Source organism: Colius striatus, chromosome W, assembly GCF_028858725.1.
Source record: "Colius striatus isolate bColStr4 chromosome W, bColStr4.1.hap1, whole genome shotgun sequence".
Classification (NCBI taxonomy): Eukaryota; Metazoa; Chordata; class Aves; order Coliiformes; family Coliidae; genus Colius; species Colius striatus.
This window is the reverse complement of record NC_084789.1, coordinates 7,848,921-7,860,999: the sequence shown is the minus strand read 5'-3', so window position 1 is coordinate 7,860,999 and position 12,079 is coordinate 7,848,921. Positions and strand designations below refer to the sequence as shown.

Sequence of the window (12,079 nt, the reverse complement as noted above, 5' to 3'; positions counted from 1 at the left end):
TTGGTCTTGCCTCCCTCTGGACACACTCTAATAGTCTGATATTCTTCTTATATTGAGACACCCAAAACTGCACACAGTACTTGAAGTGGGTGGGGCCACACCAGTGCAACGCAGAGTGGGACAATCACTTCCCTCAACCGGCTAGCTATGCTGTGCTGGATGCACCCCAGGACATGGTTGGCCCTTTTGGCTGCCAGGGCACACTGTTGACTTATATTCAACTTGTCATCAACCCAAAACCCCCATATCTCTTTCCGTGGGGCTGCTCTCCAGCCTTTCGTTCCCCAATTTGTATGTATAACCATGATTACCCCATCCCAGGAGGACAATCTGGCATTTGCTCTTATTAAGTTTCATATGGCTGGTGATTGCCCAGCTCCCTAGTCTATCCAGATCTCTCTGTAAGGCCTCTCTACCCTTGAGGGAGTCCACAGCTCCTCCTAGTTTTGTATCATCAACAAACTTACTTCATGTACATTTGATTCCTGCGTCCAGATCATTTATAAAAGCCTTAAAGTGCACTGGCCCTAAAATTGACCCCTAGGGAACCCCAGTGGTGGCTGGCCACCAGCCTGATGAACCCCCATTTACTGTAACTCTTTGAGCCCGACCCACCAGCCAATTGTTCACCTTAATGTATTATGGACTTTTCTAGCTGTATGCTGGACATTTTGTCTAGAAAAATACTGTGAGAGACTGTATCAAAAGCTTTGCTAAAATAATAATAAAAAAGCTCTACTGGCTTCCCTTGGTCAGCTAAATGGGTGGCCTTGTCATAAAAGGAAATTACGTCGGTTAAGCAGGACTTTCCCTTTGTGAACCCATGTTGACTATGGGTAATATATGTATTACAGCCAAATATTACTGGTTATGTAGATGGTAGAATGGGCTGCATACAGCTATACAGTAATGTCATAGGTTACAAAAGGTGCAAAAGAGCTTCAAGTTTGTATGTATTTGGGTTACAGAAATACATGGGATCATTGTGGCCATTAGATGTGGATGTATTGCAGAAAAATAGGTATGATGCTGTGAAAATTCTCACATTGTATATTGCCTCCAATACACAACATCTCTTATATCCTTAAAACAAGCAGTCATCCTCAACACCTTGTAGCCCCATGACCCTAGAGGAGCAGAGAATCACTGGTGATATGGGAGATTAAGGGGAAACAGGATGGGGAAAGGAAATTAAAGAGCATTGCCCTGGTAGCAGCATGCAGAATGACGTGTGTTCATGGAAGAAACAGAAGTGAAGCAGGTTGCATTCTAAGGAGAGGCATATGTGGGGAAGGGTAGGGGTCTATGAGGAACATCACTGGAGGGAAAGGCTGGCACAAGTCAGCTGGTAACTCACATGCTGGTCCGGTCCAGCAGGCCAAGTACATACAGCCATTACAGAAAATGTTTAGCTTTGCCAATAAGAGCAGTACAGCTGCTGCCACCATCTCACCTACTTTAATTGGCGGCAGTTAACAAATACCATATCCATCAGCAGCTCTTCACTGCTATTTTCCGATGGAAAAAGGAGTGGAAAAGATAACAAGCACTGAGGACAACGCATAACTTCCTGTTTACTCTAAATTGCCTCCAAGTAGCAGGAAGCAAGGACGGTGGAAGAGCAAAGCAAACCACTGAAGAGAGATTCCCCCTCCCCCCTTAATCTTTAATCGCTAATAGGATGTGACGTCAGGATATCGGTGAGCACGATGCCCACGGGAAACAGATATGCTGATGTGACCACACCCCCTCTTCTCTCCTCCCTCTCACTCGGGTTTCGGCCTGGCGGTTATTATCCATTAGAACAATCAGCCACCGCTACAGGTTCTCTTTCTCTGCTCGCTCCGATGTAGAGTGATTTTACATCCATGGATAGTCCATTGCCATACTCCTGCCACTTTGTTGGAGACCGGGTGCACCCTCGCACGCCTTTAACGAGGAGTTAATACGTCCCTCCCAACCTTCTTTTCTTTTCTTTCCCCCTTGCGAAAACAGACCCCCCTCCTCTCCGGCCCAGAGCAGCTGCCCGTCATACAGAAGGCCCTGCCTCTTCCGGGTCTCTTCGGCTGAGACACTGCTTCCTCCTCTCTCGCTTGCTCTCTCTCTTTTGTGAGTTATAGCAACTGTTGCCTTGTGAATTAAGCGCCATAGTCACCGTAGTCCTGGTGACCGTTACTCATCAACAATTGCTCTGCCGCAGCTTTCCATCTCCTTCATCATCACTTACAATAGCCACCGCCATCAAGAACAACAGAGCTTTCCACGGTTCAGGTGAATATAACTGTTCTGTACGATCTTGCAATCCCGCCTTTCTATCCCTTTCTTCTTCTCCTCCTCCTCCTCCTCCTCCTCCTCCTCCTCCTCCTCCTCCTCCCCCCCCCTCCCCCTCTACCCCCTTACCTTCTCCCTCCTTGCAGTATCTGGGCTGGAACTGCTCTTTTTGAGCTTCATTATTGATTGAAGGGGAGGGGAGAGGGAGAAGCCTCGAGCGCTTTCTGTTCCTTAGCCTTTTCTTCCCTCCCATTTTACAATATGGGAAGAGACATAATTTCCAAAGGGGAAAAATATGATGTAAATTGCCCTGTGGTTGTTTATTATGAAGATTTTTTTTTTTTTTTAATTGGAAGTTATTTGACATGCTGCAGTACTTGTAATATTCTAAAGTATCTTGTATATCGATAGGGAAGGCCGGTGGGTTACATAGCAGAGGGATTAAAGATCCTTTAAAATTGTCTTGAAGGTGTGATTAGTAGTTAATAGCAGAGATGGAAGGGCCAATTGGTAGTATATAAAATCCTTCCGTGCAATTAGCTGTTGGTTCCATAAACCAAGCTATCTGGTTGTAAGTTCAGTTTAATGTTGTAGGTTTAATGTTATGGCTGTACTTCTGAATTCCCAACTTTCTGTTCTCATCAACTAACATTTTAATTTTATTTTAAAACCATACTTGCTTTACATGGGATATTTGATTGTAGTATTTTTCATGCACTGATTCAGAGCCTTTTTGAATTCTTCAACTCAAATAACTTGTAGAATTTAACCTGCTAGTATAGAAACCAGTGTTTTCCATAAACTCAAAGGAGTTATGCATATTTAGAGCACATGACACCGTGTGTTTATCTTACTTTCTTAGAAACACATTCGTTTCTGAAGAGCTAAAGAAGTTTTTAATATCTAGTTCCATAGGAATAAGAACCATCTACCTGGGTATGCTTTCTTAATTAAGGTGGTCCAATCATGCCATGTTGTTGATCCAAATAGTTTCCTGGTGTCATTCAGTTTCTGTATCAAGTAGTATTATCTCAGTAGATGTTCTAAAATAGTTTCATAGTCTATTAACCCTAGCTTATACTGTGTTAGGAAGTGCACTTCTTCTTACAAAAGCATACACACTATCTTTCTTATCAACATAATGTCTTTCTGCTACCTAATGAAAGTGATATGTAGAAAAACAATGACAGAACATATTCATTGTGTGTTTTAACCTCTTTTAAAATTAAAAGAAAAACATTCATAATGTGTGACTATCTGGTTCTTCACAACCCCTTAGCCAGTGGGTTTTTTTTCATTCTTAACATATATCCCATGTGTATTTCCTGTATGATTGCTTTACTTGCTTTTATTCTGGTTTCTCTTAGTGCTATGATGAAATGTTTAGTTGCCTCTTACACCCATACTTATATGGCACAAACTAGGATTATTTTTATCTTCAGTGATTCCTTTTTGTTTTATTACATTATCGGTCCTTTTGAATGAAACCTAATTTTGAGCTACCTATAAAGTAATATTGTATTAGGGAAATAATTATTCACTTTTTAGAATTACTGTTAGCTAACATACAGATACAAGCCTGTGAAATGAAAGGCAAAATGCTAGATTTTTAAGGGGATATTTGGAATTCAGATAATGGGGGAAGCTAAAGAACTTTGGATTATTTTGCTCATTTTGTTTCTAGATAAGAAGTTAAACTAAATGTCAGTCTTTAAATCTTTTTCTTGTGTTAACATTTTCTTTGCTTTTTCAATTTATGTTTTAGTCCTACTTTGTTTTTTTGTTATTGCTGATGATTGTGTTTGTTCATGTACATTTTATAATTGTTTTCTGTATTTGCTGGCATTTGGTTTCAGTCTTTATTAATCTCTTCAATGTGGTTACTTTTTGCTGAATTGTTTCCTATCCACTATTCTTTTCTTTTACTTGTTTTACTTTGCTTCCACATGGTTTAATGTTTCACAGTTTACTTGAGGTAGTGGGATGTGGCAAGGCTGGGAAGGATTGTATGTCAGACATCTCTGAGTTGCAGGGATAGCCTACAGTTACTCTTTTGTTAATACATTTTATTTTGGAGTGTAAACACTATCTACTTCATCTCAATATACACGAAATTGTCATTTAAAATTTATTTTGAAGAAGACTTCTTTGGCCAATTGCAAATGACTAGAAAGAACACTTAATCGGCAGTTCAGGATCTATTTTTCACAGCAGCAACCTGAAGATTGGTCTAAGCTTCTTAAAACCTCCTGTGAAAATAATCACGTGGAGGAATTTGCCTTTTTGTCAAGTAGGAGAATCTGAGGAAGTTTCTAAGCTATTTTTTTTAGATAATTTAGGAATAATCTGTGTGCTCAGTTGACATCTGCTTAGGTTTCTGCAGAATGTATTAAAGCCTGCCCCCTTTTTTACTGTAGTAGTGCTTCTGTGCCTGCACTGCCTTTTAGCGAGATCTTGACCTGCTTGAGAGTTGGGCAGAGAGGAACTTCATGAGGTTCAACAAGGACAAGTGCAGAGTCCGGCACCTGGGGAGGAACAGCCCCATGCGCCAGTACAGGCTGGGGATTGACCTGCTGGAGAGCAGCTCTGCAGAGAGGGACCTGGGAGTTGTAGATAATAAACTAAACATGAGCCAGCAATGTGGCCTGTTGTAGGCGCCCGGAAGATCTTGGATTATAATGCAAGAGGTGGAGGGTTCAGAAGAGGCGGGCACAGGGTGGAGTGAAAGGAGGTGCTTGTGTTAGCAGATAAAAGCGCATGGCGCAAGCAATTAGTTGGACTAAAGCATCATCCATACTGAGTATGCAGTGATCTTGTCCCCTCAGCGGTCGGTGGGCTGAGTGATCCATGCGGGCAGCCTGGTGATGTTTCCGGTAGCAGTAACAGTGGCCAAGAAGGCCAATGGCATTCTGGGATGCATCAAGAAGAGTGTGGCCAGCAAGTCGAGGGAGGTTCTCCTCCCCCTCTCCTCTGCCCTGATGAGACCTCATCTGGAGTACTGTGTCCAGTGTTGGGCTCCCCAGCTCAAGAGGGACAGGGAACTTCTGGAGACAGTCCAGCGCAGGGCCACCAAGATGATCAGAGGACAGGAGCATCTTTCTTATGGGGAAAGGCTGTGGGGTCTTGGACTGTTCAGCCTGGAGAAGAGGAGACTGATGGGGGACCTCATTAATACTTACAAATTTTTGAAAGGCGTGTGTCAAGAGGATGGGGCAACACTTTTTTCTGTAGTTTCCAGTGAAACGGCTAAGGGTAATGGAGAAAAGCTGGAACACAAAAAGTTCCTCTTAAACATAAGGAAAAACTTCTTTACTGGAAGGGTAAGGGAGCACTGGAAGAGGCTGCCCAGGGAAGTTGTGGAGTCTTCTTCTCTGGAGGTTTTCAAAACCCGCCTGGACGCATTCCTGTGTGACCTGATCTAGGTGGATCTGCTTGAGCAGGAGAGTTGGCCTAGGTGATCTTTAGAGGTCCCTTCCAACCCCTACCGTTCTATGGAAAGTGCAGGAGATCATAGAATGGTTTGGGTTGGAAGGGACCTGAAAGATCATCTAGTTCCAACCACCCTGCAGGGATACTTTCCACTAGACTAGGTTGCTCAAAGCCACATCCAACCTGGCCTTGAACACTTCCAGGGATGGGACATCCATGGCTTCTCTGGGTAACCTATTCCAGTGCCTCAGCCACCCTGATAAAGCAACTTCTCTTTATGTTTTGTCTTATCCTAATGTGGGGGGGGGAGGAAGTTTTGATTTTGCTTTAGAGAAGATACTGCAAACTTATGAGTTCTGGAGAAAAACCAAAGTACCAGTCAGAAAACAGTTCTCCTTCATGAATGCTCTTTTAGGAAGAAATTTGTTCCCCTCCCCCGGACTTCTTGCCTTCAAAACAGTCTTCATTTTATTACTCTTTTTTGAGATCCACGTAGAAAACCTCAACTAAGTAGTAGGAAATGTTTTGAGGTGCACAAACTGGTTATTGTATAGACTATCTCTCTTAGCCTTTCCAATAACTTTCAAGGCATCTTTTTATTCTTGTGTTCCTAAGGAAATAGTTTCTGTGATACTGCCCTCCATCTTATTTGAAAGAGGGGTGGGGGTTTCAAAAACACAGGTTTCATGGGAATAATTATATGAGGAAAGGTAAGACTAAATTTATGCTACTGTTGAAGAAAATGCAGTCAGTGCTCAGGTGTGTTATATTCCATTTGGCAATAGACATCTGGCCAAGCAGCAAGTATCCGCACCTTATACTCTGTTGTAATATGGGATATATTTAAAGAGCGAGAGGCATAAGCCAGATTTCTTACAGATGTCTTTAATCATACTACTATAGAACAACTTACAGGAGAAAAGCCGTGTTGTTCTCTTCTGTGTGTTGTTTCTTATCCCTTCTCCAGTGGATTCGCTAAAATGTTATTGAAAACACTGATCCTGTAGAGGTACTTGTAGAATTGTAGAATCATAGAATAGTTTTGGTTGGAAAAGATCTTTAAGATCGTCAAGTCCAACCACTGTCCTAACACTGCCAAGCCTTCCACTAAACCATCTCCCTAGAGATCTAATTTGGTTTGCAGCATCTTTATGATTGTGTTTGCCTGGTTTTACTCATTATTTTCAATTAAAAAAAAAAGTCTTAAAATCAACTTGCAAATCCATTGGGTGTATATAAATATAAAAAGTAAATATGAAGCATCATGCTGGCATTTTTAAGATGTTTTCTTAGGTGGTTAATTTATGGTCCAAAATATAGAGCTTGATATACTGTTCTTTGGGACAGTAAAATAAAGCATCTCTACAGAGCATGTTGTGCAGCTGTTTCAGCTGTTGTAATATTAACTTTGTGTTTTCTTGGTGTTTAGTATTTTTAATTGTCCTTCTAAATGACAAATCAGAGGAAAACTTTCTTGTTTGCTTTCAGTTAGAATACAGTGAAGCAAATTGGTCAGAAATGTATAAGGAGGCCTACAGGTTTATTAATGCTTCTTAACCTGAAAGCACCACATACCTTTTAGGTTGCTCAGCAACTGATGCCTGGCAGCAGTAGTAGATTGAATTTTGAAGAGCGACCATGGTGGATGTAATAATAAAGCAAGAGTACAAACAGTTGTCATGTTTTTCTTTTCATAATAAACTACTTTGAATTTAAGGAACTTTTTGTCCCTCAAAAATTAGAAGCCCCTTGTAAAACAAAAGCAATTCAGAATGCTTCTGGTACCAAAAGTAGTAAAGCTGTTTGTTTAGAATGAGAGTGGCTGTTGTGTGGGGTTGGTTTTTTTTGATTGGTTTATCTGTTTCTAATTTCCTTTTTTTTTTTTTTTTTTTCTTTTTAGCATAGTACTATGAGACAAGACAGAAAATAATGAATCATTAAATGGAGCAAAGTTAGACATATGATGCTTGCTTAAAGTGATTTGTAAATTTTAACTTCTCTTGTAAATTAATCCGTTCTAAGACTTCCTAAAAGTCACCAGCTAAACAGGTAAACAAATAAATGGTTTTGAAGGAATACAAATTATTTTACTTTGGGATATAAGTCAAACTAATGGATTTAGAAAGAGATCTCCCCTGAAGAGGTTATTCCATAACTGCCTGTTGTAGGGGTTTTTGTATCTACGTGAGTCATAGAATCATTTTGGTTGGAAAAGACCTTTAAGATCATCAAGTCCAAGCTTGCAGTATCAACTAATCTCACTTAGTCAATTTTTGTGTTTCAGTGTATACATGGTCAGTGGTTTATTATTTTGTTGTTGTTGTCTTCTCTTGGTTCAGCTAGCAAATAGTCTAACTAATATTATTTCCAACTTTTTTGGAGATGAATGTTGGATATAAAATCCTATATTGATAGTCATTTTCCCCATGTTTAGCAAATAAAATAAAAATAAAATCTTCTTGTAAAGATTTGTATAGAACTGGCTGATGGACAAATTTACTCTTTCATACCAGTCTGTCAGTGTTTTACCTTTTCAAATCCTTTGTGTTAAAGGTATGAAAAAGGTAGGAAATATGTAGGCAGGTAGGTGATGTGGAGATGGAATGAAACACAGGGATTATCTCACAAATAGTAAAATGCATTACTTAGTACAACTACATTCAAGCTGAAAATTTCTCACCTGGCTGACTTAATAACTAGAACACTGAGCTTTATTTAAAAAAAAAACCAAACCACTAGTAAAATCTGAATCTAAATTTGATTAATACCTCTGTTCATTTATTGTGTCTACTTTTAGAACAGTGTAGTTCAGCTAAAGGTCAAAAACGAAAATAAAAAGCCCAATTTAGTTCTTTGTGAAGTATTATATTTCATTAAAATAGCACTATTTTTCCTGAACAGCAGAGATCTGTCTAACAGTTTAATACATACAGTTTCAATTAATAAAAGCAGTAGTTCTACCTTCATAGCGTAGAACAAGAACGTTGTATGGCAATATAATCTACTTTAATGTTACTCGTTTGACTTGGGATGTTTTAGTGTTGCATTCTGAAAAAAAATCTTTGTTAAATGGGTCTCTTGAGTCAGACTATATGGATAGTACCTTCCAGCTCAAGTAGTCCGTTTCAGAATGTGTTCTTCTGTGACATCACTAACATTAGAATTCTCACTGCAAAGCATATTAGTAGGTGAATATAATCAGTAAAACAAATGCTTATATTGTAATAATACTATTTATGTGGCATGTTTTTCTAAACTGGGGACTTAAAAAGCAATTGAAAAGCATATTTTAAGCACATATTTAGGTTTTTCTATCTTTAGGGAAGTTGTTAAGCAAGAACTTAGTTTAAAGTATGCAAAGTCAGTTAATTTATGGAGAGTTAAACACTTTGTATGAACAACCTTCTGAATTAGTATGATTTTTGGTGGGAGATATAGGACAAAACATGGCTTTGAGATGGGACCCTTGCTCCTTGATTGAAGGTGCTCATCTGCAGGGCAGAGGTTTTTTTTCTTTTTCTCTCAATTGATCATGGATATCGTATATAGAATATATAATATATTGGGGCAGCACTTTTTTCTGTTATCTCCAGTGACAGGACAAGGGGTAATGGACATAAGCTGGAACACAAAAAGTTCCATATAAACATAAGGAAAAACCCCTTACTGTAAGGGTGACAGAGCACTGGAACAGGCTGCCCAGGGAGGGTGTTGAGTCTCCTTCTATGGAGATTTTCAAAATCTGCCTATACGCATTTGTGTGTGACCTGATCTAGGTGGATCTGCTTTAACAGGGGCAGTTGGACTAGATGATCTCTAGAGGTCCCTTCCGACCCCTATCATTCTACGATTCTATGGATATAGCTACAAGCTAAAGACCACTGCTGAGAACACAGAACAACTCAAATGAGGGAAATACACAGCATGATTCTAATGCTTTTGTGAATAGCAACAATAATTTATGATCATTTATACAATTAAAACCCAACAAGTTTAACAAAAAAAAAAAAAAGGAACAATATTGTAACTTGAAGGAAACTGGCTAAAGCTACATTTTTCCACTCTATAGAGTTTGTAAACTAACTTCTGGACTTGAAGCTTGCATTCAAATGATCACTCAGCCCACCGACCGCTGAGGGGACAAGATCACTGCATACTCAGTATGGATGATGCTTTAGTCCAACTAATTGCTTGCGCCATGCGCTTTTATCTGCTAACACAAGCACCTCCTTTCACTCCACCCTGTGCCCGCCTCTTCTGTACCCTCCACCTCTTGCATTATAACCCAAGATCTTCTGGGCGCCTACAACAGGCCACATTGCTGGCTCATGTTTAGTTTATTATCTACAACTCCCAGGTCCCTCTCTGCAGAGCTGCTCTCCAGCAGGTCAACCCCCAGCCTGTACTGGTGCATGGGGTTATTCCTCCCCAGGTGCCGGACTCTGCACTTGTCCTTGTTGAACCTCATGAGGGTTCCTCTCTGCCCAACTCTCAGGCCGGTCGAGGTCTTGCTGAATGGCAGCACAGCCTTCTGGTGAATCAGCCAGTCCTCCCAGTTTGGTGTCATCAGCGAACTTGCTGAGGGTACACTCTGTCCCCTCATCCAGGTCGTTGATGAAGATGTTGATCAAGACCGGCCCCAGAGCTGATCCCTGTGGAACTCCGCTGGCCACAAGCCTCCAACTCGATTCTGTGCCGTTGATCACCACCCTCTGGGTTCCGTCATTCAGGCAGTTCTCAATCCTCTCAATCCACCTCACCGTCCACTCATCCGATCCACACTGGCTGAGCTTTCTGATGAGGATGTTATGGGAGACGGTGTCAAAAGCCTTGCTGAAGCCAAGGTAGGTTACATCCACTGCTCTCCCCTCATCTAGGCAGCTGGATTATGCCCTCATAGAAGGCTATCAGGTTGGTCAAATGGGATTTCCCCTCGGTGAATCCATGTTGATTCCCCCTGATAACCATCTTTTCCTTCACATGTTTAGTGACTGCGTTCAGGATGAGTTGTTCCATCACCTTTCCAGGGATAGAGCTGAGACTGTGTGGTGGTTTAGCCCGGTGTCCACCAAGTCATAATATCACTCCCCCTCCTAAACTGATCAGGAGAGAGAAAGAAATTTAACCAACGGCTTGTGAGCGGAGATAAGGATGGAGAGCATCACGGGCAAAACAGACTCAACTCGGGGAGAAAAAGGTTTGATTTATTAAAGGAATAATAAGAGCAGGGAGATGAGAAATTAAACCGCGTCTTAAAACACCTCCCCCCACCCCTCCCTCTTCCTGGGCCGCCCCTTCCTTGCCCCCCAGCGGCGCAGGGGATGGGGGTTGCGGTCAGTTCATTACAGATGGACTTTGGCGCTGCTTCTTCTCAGAGGGAGGCCTCATCACACTTTGCACTGCTACAGTGTGGGGTCCCTTCCCCACAGGAGACAGTCCCTCACAAACTTCTCCAGCGTGGGTCCTTCCCATGGGCCTACAGTTCCTCACAAACTGCTCCGGCATGGGGCCTCCCACGGGGGCAGCTCCTCACACGCTGCCCCAACGTGGGTCATCCACAGGGAGAACAATCCTTCGGGTACCAACTGCTCCAGCACGAGTTCCCTCACAGGATCACAAGTCCTGAGAGCAAACCTGCTCTGGCGTGGGCTCCTCTCCATGGTCCTTGCTACAGGTCACAGGGGAGTCTTTCTTTCAGGGCCTAAGCTCCCTCCTCCCCCTCCTTCTCCACTGACCTAGGTGTCTGTGGAGATGTTTTCACGTTCTCACTCCCTGTTGTTGCTGCAGTTTTGCAGCTGTGCGACATCTTCTTCCATTTCTCAAATTCGTTATTCACAGCGGTGAATCGATCACTAATTGACTGGGCCTGTGTCAGATGTGGGGTCCAGCTTAGAACTGACTGGTCCTAACCCTATGAGCTACAGGCTCATATGAGCTACAAGCTTCTGACAAGTCTTTGTTTAAAGAAGCCACCCCTGTAGCCCCCCTGCTACCAAAAAACCTGGCCCAGGCAAAACCACTACAGGCTGGCAGGCCTGTAGTTTCCCGGGTTGTCCTTCTTGCCCTTTTTGAAGACTGGAGTGACATTGGCCTTTCCCCAGTCCTCGGGAACCTTGCCTGTCCTCCATGATTGTTCAAAAATGATGTAGTTGCTAAGCCGCTCTCCATCAGCCAGTTCCCTCAGCACTCTCAGATGCATCCCATCCAGATTCATTAACTTATGAGTGTTGAGCTTGGGCAACAAGTCTTTAACCTCTTCCTCTTCCACCCAGGGCAAGTCCTCTGTTGTCCAGGCCATCCTACTATCCTTGCTGGACTGGGCTTCCCGAGGGCCAACCTTGGCTGTAAAGACTGAAGCAAAGAAAGCATTCAGTACTTC

At 42.1% G+C, this 12,079-nt stretch overlaps 1 protein-coding gene across 4 annotated transcripts in view; it reads left to right on the top strand.

Annotated features, from left to right (window-relative positions):
• Positions 1-1,811: 1,811 nt before the first annotated feature.
• LOC133628493 (transcription factor RFX3-like) overlaps positions 1,812-12,079 on the top strand; it is a 153,037-nt gene continuing 142,769 nt past the window's right edge. For 2 of the 4 annotated variants that reach the window (XM_062016724.1, XM_062016726.1), the window contains exon 1: positions 1,812-2,271. The gene's annotated coding sequence lies outside the window, so the exon portion shown is untranslated. Of the gene's footprint in view, positions 2,272-10,307; positions 10,545-12,079 lie in introns of all 4 variants that reach the window. The other 2 variants (XR_009820724.1, XM_062016725.1) reach the window with 2 other exon arrangements.